This window comes from Mobula birostris, chromosome 9, assembly GCF_030028105.1.
Source record: "Mobula birostris isolate sMobBir1 chromosome 9, sMobBir1.hap1, whole genome shotgun sequence".
Taxonomy (NCBI): Eukaryota; Metazoa; Chordata; class Chondrichthyes; order Myliobatiformes; family Myliobatidae; genus Mobula; species Mobula birostris.
The window spans coordinates 151,896,284-151,912,261 of NC_092378.1; the positions used below are offsets into that span (position 1 = coordinate 151,896,284).

The following is a 15,978-nucleotide window of genomic DNA, read 5'->3' on the forward strand; positions in this document are numbered from 1 at the left end:
TTGATATAATTTGCTAGCTTGCTTTCATATTTCATCTTTTCCCTTCTAATGATTATTTTAGTTGCTCTCTGTAGGTTTTTTTAAATTTCCCAATCCTTTGTCTTCCCACTAATTTTTGCTTTGTTGTATGCCCTCTCTTTTGTTTTTACATTAGCTTTGACTTCCCTTGGTAGCCACAGGTTGTACTATTTTGCCATTTGAGTATATATTCATTTTTGGAATACACATGTCCTGCACCTTCCTCATTTTTCCCAGAAAGGCACACCATTGCTGCTCTGCTGACATCCCCACCAGCAACTCCTTCCAATTTACTTTGGCCAACTCCACTCTCATACCACTGTAATTTCCCTTACTGCACTGAAATACCACTACATCAGACTTTACTTTTTCCCTATCAAATTTCACGTTGAATTCAATCGTACTGTGTTCCTAAGGGTTTTACCTTAAGCTCCCTAATCACCTTCGGTTCATTACATAACACCCAATCCAGTGTAGCTGATCCCCTGGTAAGCTCAACGACACGCTGCTCTAAAAAGCCATCTCTTAGGCATTCAACAATACACTCTCTTGAGATCCATTACCAACCTGATTTTCCCCATCGACCTGCATGTTAAAATCTCCCATGACTATCATAACATTGCCCTTTTGACTTACCTTTTCTATTTCCTGTTGTAATCTGTAGTCCACCTCGCAGCCACTGTTGGGAGGCCTGTATATAACTGCCATCAGTGTCCTTTTACCCTTGTATTTTCTTAACTCAACCCACAAGGATTCAACATCTTCTGATTCTATGTCACATCTTTCTACTGATTTGATGCCAACCTTTACCAGTAGAGCCACATTTCCCCCTCTGCCTACCTTCCTATCCCTCTGATACAACGTGTAACCTTTGACATTCAGCTCCCAATTATAACCATCCTTCAGCCACAATTCAGTGCTGGTCACAACATCATACCTGGCAAGAAGTAATAGTGCAACAAGATCATCCACCTTATTCCTTAAACTCCATGCATTGAGATACAACACCTTGAGTATCGTATTTGCTACCCTTTTTGATTTTGCATCCCTAATGTACTGATACTCACCCTCTCCCATCACCTGCCTGCCCTTCCTGACTGCATGCTATCTTTACTTTTTTTCACCATCCGTCCTACCCTGAGTCCCATCACTCCAGTTCCCATCCCCCTGCCAAATTAGTTTAAAACCTCCCCAACAGCTCTAACAAACCTGCCCACAAGAATATTGGTCCTCCTCGGGTTCAGGTGCAACCTGTCACTTTTGAGCAGGTCATACGTCCCCCAGAAGAGATCCCAATGATCCAAGAACCTGAAACTCTGTCCTCTGCACCAGCTTGTCAGCCACGCATTTATCTGCCAGATCATCCTGTTTCTGCCCTCACTGGCGCGTGGCACAGGCAGCAATCCAGAAATGACAATCCGGGAGATCCTGCTTCTCAGCCTTCTAGTAAGCTCTCTAAAATCTCTTTTCAGGCCCTCTTTGTTTTCCTTCCTATGTCATTGGTACCAATATGTACCAAAACATCTGGCTGCTCTCCCTCCCCCTCCAAAATGTTGTGGACGCAATCTGAGACGTCCCTGACCCTGGCACCTGGAAGGCAACATGCGATCTGGATGCCCCGTTCACATCCAAGGAATCTCCTGTCTGTTCCCCTCACTGTTGAGTCCTCTATCACCATGGCTCCCTTCTTCTCTCTCTTTCCCTTCTGCACCACAGACCCATGCTCAGTACCTATAACCCAGTTGCCATGGCATTCCCCGGAGGTCATCCCCTACAAAAGTATCCAAAGTTTTTGAGGAAAATGGCCACAGGTGTGCTCTGTACTAACTGCCTATTTACATTTCCAAACCTCCTGACCGTCACCCAGCTACTCACCTCCTGCAACTTTGGGGTGATTACTTCCCTGTAACTCTGATCAATCATTTCCTCACTCTCCCGTACAAGCCGAAGGCCACCCAGCTGCTGCTCCAGATCCCTAACAAAGTCTTCAAGGAGCTGCAGCCGGATGCACTTCACGCAGATGTAGTGCCCCGGGAGACTCTGGGTCTCCCAGGATTCCAACATTCAGCATGAAGAACACACAACTGCCATTTACTATACAAGGTACAGTAAGTCTTACTGTAGGGTTGCATACAGTGACAGGCACAAACTTGGAGAACACTTTGGCTTTATTTATAAAATTATGAGGGCAACAGATAGGATAGATGGTCATTTTTTTGGATGTGGTTATAACAAGTGATTGGCTGGAAAATTAGAGGATGAGGGGCAATCGTACAGAGGTTACCACCATCCAGGCCATGCTCTCTTCTCGCTACTACCATCCAGCAGGAGGTCCCACACCACCAGGTTCAGGAACAGTTATTATCCTGCAACCATCAGGCTCCTGAACCAGCAAGGATAACTTCACTCACCTCAACTATGAACTGATTCCTCAACCTACAGACTCACTTTCAAGGACTTAGCAAATCATGTTTCCTGTATTATTTATTTATTCATTCACTTACTTGTGCAATTTGTCTGCTTTTGCACATTGGTTGTTTATCTGTCTTTGCTTTTTATAGTTTTTCCACCAATTCCTTTGTATTCGTTTATTTTCCTGTAAGTGCTGTCAAAAAAATGAATCTCAGGGTTGTATATGGTGACAGATACATACCTTGATAACGAATTTACTTTGACTTTACTTGTAAGATTATGAGGGCCATAGATAGGACAGACGGTCATTTTTTCCCCAGGAGAGTTGAGAATTGAAAGGCCTAAGTTTAAAATGAAAGGGACGAAATTTAAAAGATTTTCTCCACAGAAAGGATGGTGGGCATCTGGAATGAGCTGCCAGAGGAGGCAGATACAATTACACTATTTAAAAAGCATTTGAGTACTTCAATAGGAAAGGCACAGAAAACTGCAGGCCTAACATGAGACAAATGGGATTCCATTAGATAAGCACAATATTTGGAATAGACATAGCGGGCTGAAAGGACCCATTTCTGTGCCGTACACTTCTATAATTCTAAATCTCTCGATACAGGTGTCCCCCGATTTACCAAAGTTCGCTTTACGCCACTTCACTTTTATGAAAGACTTACATTAGTACCTGTTTTCACTAACCGAAAGAAATCTGAAGAGGGTTTTTGCTTTTATGAAAAAAGGCCCCCGCTTTAAACTTGTGTTTACCCTGAGAAAGACTACCATGACCATGAAGCCTTGCACAGGCAGGTGTGTGCGCATGCGTGTTCATCCTGATTTTTTTCTACAAATCGGTTTTGATTAAATCTTCCTGATTCTGGTTAAGTGAAACTACACTGTACATACATTATTTCTACTTTATATAGGCTGTGTATTTATCATATCATTCCTGCTTTTACTATATGTTAGTGTTATTTTAGGTTTTATGTGCTATTTGGTATGATTTGGTAGGTTATTTTTTGGGTCTGGGAACTCTCAAAAATTTTTCCCATATAAATTAATGGTAATTGCTTCTTCGCTTTACGCCATTTCAGCTTACAAAAGGTTTCATAGGAATGCTCTACTTTCGGATAGCGGGGGAAAGCTGTACTATCATTCTGGCAATACTTCTCTGAAGTACTGGTTGATATCAAGCTTAAAAATCCTTCTGAAAAATAAGCCACAAGGTATAATATTGTAGTTCGATAAAAATATGGTCAGATCATACTTTAAGAAACGTGTTCAGTTCTGGTGCTTCATTATAGGAAGGATGTAGCAGAGAGGTGCAGAGGAGATTTACCAGGATATTTTCTGGATTAGAGAGCATGTTTTATGAGGAAAAGTTGAGCGAGCTAGGGCTTTTCTCTTTGGAATGAAGGATGATGCAAGGTGACTGGATAGAGGTGTATAAGATGATAAGAGGCACAGATAGAGAGTGGACAGCCTGCACCTTTTCCCAGGGCAGCAACAGCTAACAAGAGAGGGCATGACTTTAAGACGCTGGAGTAAAGCATAGGGGGGGATGTCAGAGGTAGGTTTTTATTCCCGCACAGAGAGTAGTGGGTGTGTGGAATGCGCTCCCAGGGGTGATGGTAGAGGCAGATACATAGGGGGCATTTTAGATTCTCTTAGATAGGTATATAGATTACAGAAAAATGGAGGGCTATGTGGAAGGGAACGGTTAGATTGATCTTAGAGTATGTTAAAAGGTCAGCGCAACATCATGGGACGAAGGGCCTGTACTGTTCTATTTTCCATAGTGGCTTTAGAACATTTCTAAACAACACTGAAAACTTTGGGTTATTTTTCTTCAAATAAGCTTTAATTAATAATCTGCTTGTGAAAATAGTTCAGGTATAATAAACGAGAAACGGGGAGGAAATTCAGGGAAGTTTAGGAAGCCATTTGATGCATTGCATCCACACCACTGTGGCTCTCAGTCACTGAATGTCTATGAGCCGGACAACGTAGAAGGCTTTGAATGTGGTTTTTATAACTAACTGGAAACAAAACAAAATTCAAAAAGGGGAATCAGGTTAAGGCTGCTTTATGAAAAAGTTGGAAGTAATTTTAAATTTGTATGCTTTCACTCTCTTTGGGGTGAGCCACAATGAGATTTGCTTTTCCGATTAAACCAAAGTGTGTCATGCTAGTGGCCTCAATTGAAATGTTGTATTATTGGGTCTTTTGCTATAGAACAATTTAGAATTGTCATATCTAAAGCACTCAGAAGATGTCCCAGAATGCTCTATATTCAACTAAATATAGTCGATTCCAGTTAATTGGGGCAGCTGCTTATTTGGGACAACTCTTAAAGAAGAAAAACTAATCAAAAAAATTGCCATGATTCACTTCATTTATTTGAGACACTGCGCTGCTTAATTGGGACAGAAGACTGTTGCCAAACAGTTTCTAACCAGCGTCATAATGTGCAATTGTGTGGCTGTTACACACACACTGTGCTTAGAATGAACAGTATTTAAATAACATCAGTTGAGTGTGTTTATATTCAAAAAGCAGTGATTTTTGTCGCCGATAGTAAGCGAGAAATAAACAGTAAGACAACTTGGAACTGTTTTGCTCACTGCAATTTCAAGCATTCAGGCTTAGAAGTGCCAGAAACAGCTGGGAATAAAAATGAAACAATTTCACTACTTCAACTAGTCAGAAACTATGAAGAATTTGAAGGTATTGACAACCTTCTTGAATGTTACAATGAAAATAAAGGTTTGGAGGACGCAAACGTTAAACACATTGTATGAAGGCAGTCAATCTAAACTAGCTGTCGGCACTGATTTTGTTCATTTACAGTCAATCAAAAGAATGTTGCAGTGAACACTGGATGAATTCCTCTATCAATAACTATTAGGAACTAACAAAGTTTTATCATACTGCGATAGTATAGCTAGTGCTCTAATTTGTTCTATATTTTATTTAAATACACAATCTGTTACTCAGTTAAACGGTAGTTTTTCTTTATATCTTTTTAACTATTTCCATGAAACTTCAGCTAATTGGGGCAGCTACTTAATTGGGCCAAAACATACTGGTCCTGATGTGCCCCAATTAAATGGAATCCACAGCAACTGAGGTCATTGTTGCAATGTAGGATAATGCCAGTTGTGCATGCAGCCTGTTACAGCCTTTCTGACAAGTATTCTTACTTTTTTCTTCTTACTTTTTTAACTTACGCTATTTTTTGTATTTTTTTTCACAGTAACACGTTGAAGCTGCACCCTCTCTAACATGCTGGTAGAGAGTTTTATTTGGGTTTTTAGCGCTGGAAATAGTTACATTCCGATATGTCTCATTAGCGGGGCAGAAGCATGGTTGCACTGTTTATTCCAGGGACCAGCTGACTGAGCTTATGCCGGCCGGTTTAACGAGCAGAGCAGCGGACACCCCGGCTGAAATCTGGAGGAAAACACACAGAGGATGCAGAGGGGGATCACAAAGGCGAGGAAAGAGGACCGGGTCAAGACAACAGAGACTTATGGAGAAGAGGAGTTTGGTGGGTAATAAAATGGACGAGTTCACGGTGCTAGCCAGGCGTCAGAGAACATTTCGGGAGCGCAGTGTTATGTGTTTCACTGGAACGGGGCTGCACGAGGACATACCCGATCAAATCTTTTCCATGGACGGCTTCCAGACCGTTCGGACTGACCAGAAGTGCACTGAGAGCGGTAAGCGTAAAGGAGTTGAGTGCTTACTGTTCTGGTTAACAACGGATGGTGCAATCCGGGGCATATTACGATCGAGGAACGTGTTTGTAGACCGGATATTGAACTTTTTACTGTTGGACCCCGGCCATATTCCACCAAGATACAACACTGGGTGTTACGGGAGGTTGTTCCTGCCTGTGGCCATCAAACTTTGCAGCTCCTCCCGTGGAGGATCAGACACCCTGAGCCAATAGGCTGGTCCTGGACTTATTTCCATCTGGCATAGTTTGCATTTTGTTGTTTGATTGTTTGTGGTTTTTGTATTGCTATATTTATGCTCTATTCTTGGTTGGTGCAGCTGTAACGAAACCCAATTTCCCTCGGGATCAATAAAGTATATCTATCTATATGTGACATAGCAGTTAAGTTATGAAACTAGACAAATTTGAAAATAAAACTAAAAGCTTGCCTCAGTAATGGTAATCATAGAACTATTGGATTGCTGAGAATCATGTGTGATTTGTTAATGTTCTCTGGGAAAATAAATCTTATGTTTTTACCTCATCTGACCTATAATTCTTGACTTGACTCTTAACTCTGTTAATATCAGGCAATCCATCTGTAGCTCTGATGTTTCCTACCTACCCAAAGTTCAAAGTAAGTTTATTATCAGAGTACATACATGTCACTATATGCTATCCCTGAGATTTATTTTCTTGTGGCAATCAGAGTAGAACAAAGAAATACAATAGAATCAATGAAAAACTACACACAAAGACTGACAAATAAGCAATGTGCAAAAAAAAAGATAATCTGTACAAATAGAAAAAAGGTAAATAAATAATATGGAGAACATGATCTGTTGCATTCTTGAAAGTTAATTTGTAGGTTCTGAAATCAGTTCATTGGTAAGGTAAGTGAAGTCATCCATGAAGTGTAATAACTGCTCCTGAATCTACTTCGACTGAACCAATAAATAAATGAGAGGTGTGGACCAATGACCCAAAGCAACAAATTCAAAAATTCAGTTCACTAATTAAACAACAGTAATAGCAATTATTATACTGGCAAGTTTTCCTTCAGCATACTGTCATTTGTTTCATCAACAAAATGTTATCATTCTTGCACACTGACAACCCTGGATCCTCCCCAGTTAGCCTCCTTCTGAAGGAAGTCTTCAGATATCAGGTGAGGATGGGTTGAGAGCAGTTGTGACAAGAAAAGAATGTGACAGGATATTTCTACCGTAACTCTGATATTTGAAAATATTAGAGTTAGCCCAAATCTTAGGCTACATCCACACTAGACCAGATAATTTTGAAAACGCCGGTTTTGCGTAAAAACGATAGGCATCCACACCAGGTGTTTTTGAAAATACCTCCGTCCACATTAAAACGGATATTTGGGCGAATTTCCTCCTACTGGGCATGCACAGGACACACAGAAAACAGTGTCACCACGAAATTTTAAAAGGGACTACAGAAAAATACCCATCACAATAAGAGCAGCTTGCATTTAGATAGAACTGTTTGTTTGTTTATTTATTTATTTATTTAGCGGTACCACGCAGAATAGGCTTTTCCGGCCCTTTGAACTGTACCACCTAGCAAACCCCGATTTAACCCTCAGTTAATCATTGGACAATTTACAATGATCAAATAATGAGAAGATATGTCTCTATACGTGGAGATATGTCTCTACTAAAGGAGGTGTAAGGCTCTCCTTTCCTTCGCTAGCCTTCAAGTCTGGGCAAGGAATAGCACCTACTTAGACCCTAATCAGGGTCACGTGAAGCCAAGGGAGCAGTGGTGGATGGTCGTATGAGTAGTTGGTGGATATCACAAGTCCTGGTTATCCGACCACTGACAGCAGGCAGACAATCTCTGAAGAGTATTGATATTGCCTGGGGTCACCAGTCTTGTAAAGACACTGCCCAGAAGAAGGTAATACTTCTGTAGAAAAACTTGCCAAGGACAATCGTGGCCCACAGCACTTGATGATGATGAGTTAACCTACTACCTGGTACATCGCTGGACCGTGGGAGGAAACAGAAGTACCTGGAGAAAACTCACGTATCCCACGGGCAGTACACGCAAACTCCTTATGGAGGACACCGGGATTAAACTCCAAACCCGAGTTGCATCACTGAGTTCCTTGATTGTGTTCTCCAGAATACTTACTTGTACTGCCACCATCTTTTTTACATCCTTTCCATGCTTCAAAAATACAAATGTTGGCAAAGATATGATTCATTAGCCTAGCTATATCAGCAGTTTAATCCACGTCAATTGAGAGGAAAATCACATTCAGTGTAGAAAGGCTTCAAGGTGCTTCACAGAAGAGGCATCAGACAAAATTTGACAGTGAACCAATCAGCGAGATATTAGGATCAATGACTAACACTTTGGTCACAGTGATGTTTTAAGGAGTGTCTCAGAGGATAGACATAAAGGAGATTTAGGGAGTTTGGCAAAACCAAAGCCATGGTTGCAGACAATGGGGCAATTTGTCAAAAGTAAATATTCAGGATATTCTTGTGGTCAGAAATCTCAGTGATCTAGGGCTAAAGCTGATCTTAAAGACAGACACAGAAGATAAACTTTATTTGTCACATATACATCAAAACATACATTGAAATGCATTGTTTGGGTCAATGACTAACAGTCCAAGAATGTGATGGGGAAGCCTGCAAATGTCGCCCTGCTTCTGGCGCCAACATAGCATGGCCACGATTTACTAACCCTAAGCCTAACACATCTTTGGAAAGTGTGGGAGGAAAACAGAGCCCAGAGCCCTAGAAGGAACCCACACAATCACAGGGAGAACGTACAAAATCCTCACAGATAGCGGCCGGAATTGAACCTGGATCGTTTTGCATTGTGCTAACCACCAGGCTACCGTGCCACGGCCCCTCCCCACCCCCAATTCCAACTTAAAAAGAAGTTGCTTTTATTTCAAGCTATTTAGGCAGATGAGTTAAGTTGCATGCATATATACAACCAAATAAAACAGTTAAGATATTGGTAGACAGAAAAAAGGCAACTTTAGGTGTTTAAAATAAAACATGCTGGATTCAATCTTTCATAAGTTGGAATTTCTTTCAACGATACCACTGAGGCAGCTGCAGTGAACCAATGTCCATTAAACTGACCCATCCTCAAGTCAGACATTCCATTACTTTTAAATAATTTGGCTGAACTGACTGAGTACAAGGATGCTGTGAATAAACAGGAAATATGCAAATATTCATCTTGGCCCAAGATCATACTCCCCACTCATTCCAAAGTTTGACCTACAATCATTTAAACGCCACTCTTTTTGGCTCAGTGCAATGGAAATGAACATTGGTTTTTATTGTATCCCACAGTTACTCCCTCACATTCATGCTCAGTTGAACCCACCCCCTTCCTTGTGCATGCATACACATACAACCCACTCTTCTCTCACATAGACACAAGCACATACACAACCACAATGAACTTCTTGCATCCTTCCCACTGCTGCCATTGGACAGGAGGTAAAGGAGTCTTAGGTCCCACATCACCAGGTTCAGGAATGGTTATTACACTGCCATCAACAAGCTTCAGAATCAGTGTGGATAACTTCACTCACACACTACAATGATCACTGAACAAGACCTATGGACTCACTTCAGGGACTCTAAAGCTCATGTTCTCAATATGTATTACCTTTTTTTTGGTAATTGTACAGATTGTCTTCTTTTGCACATTAGTTGTTTGTCTTTGTGTGTAGTTTTTCATTGATTCTATTGTGTTTCTTTGCATCCCCTGTGAATGCCCACAAGAAAATGAATCTTGATAGTATATGGTGACATATACATACCTTGATATTAAATTTACTTTGAACTTTGAACATATCAAGCACAGATCCTCTGTAAATTTGCAGTGGTCACAGCTTTATTTTGAAAAAAAAATGTAATCTCAAACTTAAACACAAAAGATTCTGCAAATGCTGGATGCAGTCAACAGTTCATTCCTCTCCATAGATGTTTCCTGACTCCTCCAGCATTTTGTGCATGTTAATCTCAAACTATGGTCTGTTACTTGCTCGTAGATGTAAAAGATCTCAATCCTTCTCAAAAAGGAGTAGGGGAGGTTTTCTAATACCTTTAGCCAAAATTCATCCCTTAACCAATAATGATCATTATCAAATTGCACTGTGTGCGATTCTGTTCCTCACTAATTAGCTGCCACATTTCCCTGCTTGATAACATATCAGAAAGTATGTCATTGGCTTTTGCGGTCTGTCGTTGCACAAGACATGGTTTGACAATCCAAACTGACCCAAGCCCAAGGAAAAAACTTTACATGCCAAACTGCCTTTGGCCAAAATCATATCTCAACATGCAGCATACATCTACTTGACCCACAATTCAGCATATTCCTGTCGACTCTTACCAACTTTTATAGATGTACCGAAGAAAGCATTCTGTCTGAATTCATAATGGCTTCATGTGACAACTGCTCTGCATGTGACTGTAAGAACCCACAAAGAGTTGTGGACATAGCTCAACACATCACAGGAACCAGCCTCCCCTCTATGGACTCTGTGTACACTTCTCAATGCCTCTGTAAAGCAGCCAACATAATCAAAGACCCCACCCTCCAGACATTCTCTCTTCTCCCGTCAGGCAGAAGATACAAGAGCCTGAAAGCATGTATCCTGCATGTATCAGACTCTTGAACAGATGAATAATATCTTGGAAAAGATACCCCAAAAAAAAGCAAGACAATGTGTAAGGAGAGAAAAGTGGGGAACAGAAACACTACAAAGAAAAGCATTCAATCAGTAGGCATCTGGAATGCAGATACTTTTTCAGGTGTGGTCTGTGAATGGACTAATGTCTCACCTTAAAGCAGAGTTATACTGTATATGTCAGCAAGGATATTTTATTCTTTGTGATTGATTTTTTTTTAAAGTTTTGTATGGATATGGGCAAGACCAGTATCTATTGCCCATCCCTGACTGCACTTGAGAAGGTGCTGGTGAGAGGACTTCTTTAAGACTTTTGCAAATTTCTATCCTGGACCCAAAATATTGGTACAATTACAAAGAAGGCACATTAGTGGCTATGTTTCAATAGGATTTTGAGGAAACATGGTATGTCAACAAAGACACTCACAAATTTCTACAGATGTACCGTGGAGAGCATTCTAACTGGGTGCATCACTGTCTGGCATGGAGGGGCCTCTGCACAAGACTGGGGGAAAAAAGTTGCAAACGCAGCCAGCCACATCATAGGCACTAGCCTCCTCAGCATCCTGGACACCTTCAAAAGACCATGCCTCAAAAAGGCAGCATCTGTTACTAAGGACCCCCATCACCAAAGACATCCACTCTTCTCATTACTACCAATGAGAAGGTACAGGAGCCTGAAGACACACACTCCATGTTTGAGGAACAGCTTCTTCCCCCTCCCCGCCATCAGATTTCTGAACGGATAATGAACCCCTGAACACTACCTCTCTATTTTTTGTTTTCTTTTTGCATGATTTATTTAATTTATTTTTTTGCATGTATGTCTTATTGTAATTTACATTTTTATTATGTATTGCAAAGCCACAAAACAACAAATTTCACAACATATGCCAGCGATAATAAACCCTGATTCTGAGATGCACAGTGGAGAGTATCTTGACTGGTTGCATCTCAGCCTGGTATGAAGACTCCAATGCACATGATCGCAAGAGGCTGCAAAGGGCCAGCTCCGTCACTGGCACAACTCTCCCCCCTATCAAGGACATCTTTAAGAGATGAAATATCAAAGGTTACAGGGACAAGGCAAGAAAATGGAGTTGTGAGGGAAAATTAATCATCCATGAATGAACAGTGGAGCAAACTTGATGGGCTAAATGGCTTAATTGTGCTCCTGTATCTTATGGTCTATTTCATAAATAGTCTGAAGCAATTTTTCTTCTTAAATTGTGAACTTTACCATGAATTCTACCATATCTCTTGTTAATCAAACATTCAAATCAATACTTTGAATTTGGATACAGACAGAAGGCCAGAATATGTTATCTGTCAGTGATAACATATAGTCCAGAGTCTAGTGATGAGAATCTGCAGTCCATTTACTGCTGCTGGAAAGGAAGTCCCAGGATTTAGATTAATGATAAAGGAACAGGCAATCTATTTCCAAGTATCAAATACCACTGTTAATGAAACCAGATGGATGAAAATATATCTTAATAGTTTATTATTCTTGGCAAGTTACCAAACAACCAATGATATTCAGTTGTTCACATTTAACATACTCATTCAAGGTGACTCAAACACCACAGGCACAAGAAATTCTGCAGATGATGGAAATCCAGAGCAATACACACAAAATGCTGGAGGAACTCAGCAGATCATCTATGAAAGTGAACATACTTTTTAGCTAATGTTTTGGGCCAAGATACTTCTCCAGGAATGGAAAGGAAGGGAGGAAGATGCCAGAATAAAAAGGTGGAAGGAGTAGAGGAGGCAAAGCTAGAAGATGAGAGGTGAAGCCAGATGGGTAGGAAAGGTAAAGGTCTACAGAAAAAGGAATCTGATAGGAGAAGAGAGTGGACAATGGGAGAAAGGGGAGAAGGAGGGTCACCATGGGGAGGTGATAAGCAGGTGATGAGAAGAGGTAAGAGGCCAGAGTGGAGAACAAAAGAAGAGGGAAGGGGCAGGGAAAAAGAAAAAAAAGAAAAGAAATACCACAGCACCACCACGCTAACGTTTTACATTAGTTCGCATGCATAAAGTAAACCAGAGATTCAAAGTCGAATATCAATAAAAGTAGAGGAGAAAGAGCCAAAGCAGGAAATATGGCCTAATTCGTCTCTTTCAGCCCATCAAATCTGCTCTGCCATTTCATCATGGCTGATTCATTTTCCCTCTCAACCCCATTGTCCTACCTTCTCTCCATAACCTTTCACACCCTGACTAACCAAGAACCTATCACCTCTGCCTTAAATACATCCAATGATCTAGCCTCCACAGCCATGAATTCCTAAGATTCACCACCTTCTGGCTGGTGAAAATACAAATACATAGCAAAGGCTCAAATTTTCCCGTGAACACAGTGAAAATAGCATAGAGTGCTCTGAAATTATTCCAATCTGAATAGCCAAGAAAAACTGCAATATCTAGCAATTCTTAAGGTTCATGGGAAATAGTTTACAGCCCTGAACTTCCACAGGACCTGGGTCTTTGATATAAACAGCTGTTTTTGATTGAAGCTTCCTAGCTAACTAAAGAAGCTATCCAGAGTTGGTTTTAAGTCTGTCATTTATTAGACAGTCCAAGGCCAGAGGAAGAACTCCAAGTAAATGTGCAAGGCTGTTAGACTTCTTAACACCCTGCTGCCATCCAGCACACATGTACACCTTATCTGAATGCCCCGCCACACCTTCCCATCACCACTCCCCAAATCACAAGCACTTTCATCTCGTACTGGGCACTTTTCTTCTTTTGTTGCTGCAGTTTCACATATTTATACAGTGTTTGTTTTATTATAATAATGCCAGTAACATTATTCTTTCCATCATAAACATGCACCTCGCACTTTATGCCAACCTGTCAATCTTCAGGCCATGTCACTCAGGGATTGTTGCTAATATTATTTTGTGATTGTATGTGCTGAATCGTAACTATATATGCTGTGTGTGACTGTATGTACCAAATTTTGCACCCTGACCCAGAAGAACAATGTTTCATTTAGCTATATACGTGTGTATGGTTGCACGACAGCAAGCTCAAAACTTGAACTTGAAAAGTGCATCATCACAGGGTATAGACAATGGGCAACATATCAAGCAAGAAATAGCCTACCTCTTCAGGCAGCAAATAGTCCCACCTCCACAAGACAGAAATTACCCCCATCCTATCCCACCCCAGCAAGAGGCACCATCACAACAACCCTGTTCCTCCAAGTTCATCAGCAGACACTACTAAGCCTAAGACTTTTGCACAGTACTGTGGTAATTTCATATATTGCACTGTACTGCTGCCGCAAATAAAAACTAATTTCAAGACATACCTGAGTGATGATAAATCGGATTCTGATATGGGTCCCTTTTGTGGACTGAGAGTGGGAAGGGGGCATGGGGAGGGGAATCATGGTTGAGAAAAGGGGAGGGGAGAGAGTGGGATACACCAGAGGGTCATTCTGTAATGATCAATAAACCAATTGTTTGGAATCAAATGACCTTGCCTGGGGTCTCAGGGCTGGGTACATATATACCTAGACTTTTGCACAATACAGTATATACACAAAATATCATAATAATTGTTTTTGCATCAATGGTATATTATAAAATGAGGACAAATATAACAACACAAATTTAACACAACTTACACATGTGCAAAATAAACAATACTAGAGTAAGATAGAGAAAGAAAGGAAATAAAATTAGATGAAGATAGTGTTAAGTTTCTTTTCAGGTTGGTCTGAGAATTGGATGACAGTGGGGAAGAACTTTCAGGCTCCTGTACCTCATGCCCAATGACAGCATCGAGAAGAAGGCATGGCCCAGATGGTGGGGATCTCTGATGATGGATACCACGAGGAAGCAGCATTCAGAAGGAAATTATCCTTCCCCTTTCTCAACTCCAGGGTTACCTAGGATTACCCATAACCCTCCTTTGCTGAAATCCATATACACTATAGGGCAATGAAGCTTTCCAGGGTAAAGGGCAACACTGCAGTACAGAGACCTTACACTGCACACTGCAACCTCACAAAAACAGAGAATAAAAACCATCACCAAGCAAATCAAAGAACAAAGTAATGAATTAATTTCTACTTATTTATTTTATATTATTATATGATTGCCATGGTAGCATAAAGGTTAGTGTGATGCTAGAGGTTTTTCGGAGTTCAGAGATCAATTCCAGCGCCGTCTGTAAAGAGTTTGTACATTTTCCCCGTGACTACGAGGGTTTCTTCCACGTGCTCCAGTTTCTTCCCACAGTCCAAAGACATACCAGTTAGTAGGTTAATTGATCAATATAAATTTGCCTGTGAATAGGTTAGGGTTAAATAAGTGGGGTACTGGACAGCACAGCTTGTTGTGCCAGAGGCACCTATTCTCTAAATAAAATTTCAAAAAATTTACACCACCTTTCACAGCCTGAGGTGTCCCATGGCACTTTATATCTCCATGAAGTGTAGTTACAACTGCAACGTTGGAAGACACAGCAATCAAATATCACATTACAAGCTCCGTAGATAATCTGTATCGAGCAAAGGATAGGGAGCTACAAGAATTTCTCCGCTCTTCTCTAAAGATCTCACCGTACTCTTCTGACAGACCTTGCCAGAGCCAATGCAAATTATCCACCCAGATTAGCAGTGGCCCATTTCCTGTTTGTAGCCTGTTGCAAACACAACCGTTGTGCGTGCCTCACAAACAACAGAACACAGGAAGCTTTCCCCAAAAACATGGGGAGGGATACGTTATGATGTAAAAGTAGATTCCACAGGAATTTTCAAAAAGCAACTGCACATTTACTCAAGAATTTACTAGCAGGGTCACAAAGGCTAGGGTGTGAGACAAAATGCAATTGCCCTTTCGAAGAGCAGGCCTTATACCTCTTCCTTTGCTTCACTGGCATCAACTTTTCAAGCTGCAGAGAGGAGGGAGTTCAAAAAGACAGTATGTGTGCATTTTTCCTTTCCTTGCAAGGTCTCCACCTAGAACCTTAATCATCTTTGTCAGGCAGAAAACAAGAAATTCCAGCCTCAAGCAGGTAGTAAACACACGAGATTCTGTAGATGCTGGAAATCTGCAGCAGCACGCACAGAATACTGGAGGAACGCAGCAAGTCAGGCAACTTCTAAGGAGGGGAATAAACAGTC

General features: G+C 41.0%; 1 protein-coding gene across 2 annotated transcripts in view; it reads right to left on the minus strand.

Annotated features, from left to right (window-relative positions):
- cyth3a (cytohesin 3a) overlaps nt 1–15,978 on the minus strand; it is a 119,103-nt gene that overhangs the window by 71,350 nt on the left and 31,775 nt on the right. Inside the window, exon 1 of one of the 2 annotated variants that reach the window (XM_072269154.1) lies at nt 15,241–15,263. The exons of the other annotated variant lie outside the window; for it this stretch is intronic. The gene's annotated coding sequence lies outside the window, so the exon portion shown is untranslated. Of the gene's footprint in view, nt 1–15,240; nt 15,264–15,978 lie in introns of those variants that run through there. 2 annotated transcript variants of the gene reach the window in all.